Source organism: Penaeus monodon, chromosome 19 (assembly GCF_015228065.2).
Source record: "Penaeus monodon isolate SGIC_2016 chromosome 19, NSTDA_Pmon_1, whole genome shotgun sequence".
NCBI lineage: Eukaryota > Metazoa > Arthropoda > Malacostraca > Decapoda > Penaeidae > Penaeus > Penaeus monodon.
In genome coordinates, this window is record NC_051404.1 from 36,445,164 (window position 1) to 36,445,461 (window position 298).

General features: G+C 40.9%; 1 protein-coding gene across 1 annotated transcript in view; it reads left to right on the forward strand.

The window, feature by feature from the left end:
• Window positions 1–191: 191 nt before the first annotated feature.
• The window catches only part of LOC119585203 (cathepsin L-like), a 10,716-nt gene continuing 10,609 nt past the window's right edge, over window positions 192–298 (forward strand). The window contains exon 1 of the mRNA XM_037933853.1: window positions 192–198. The gene's annotated coding sequence lies outside the window, so the exon portion shown is untranslated. The remainder of the gene's footprint in view (window positions 199–298) is intronic.

The window sequence follows — 298 nt, forward strand, 5'->3', positions numbered from 1 at the left end:
TATGACCACCTGAACATTTCAACCAGTCATGAGGAGGAAAAAATTAAACACAGGTCAGGTAGCGCAGAACACACGCCCCTCAGCTGGTGTCTGGTTTCCATGGTGACAGAGAATCCAATCGGGTAGCGTGGCGTGGATAGAACAGCAATACGTGAAGTTCTCTTGGTGGGTATTTTAACCACCCCGCAATGGGCAGCTGTGGATATATTTTTTTTCTTTTGTATTTACTAATGAATGGATTTGCGAGTTTTATGCATTTTTATGGTCGATTTAGAAATTAAAAAGGATTTCTTTAAAG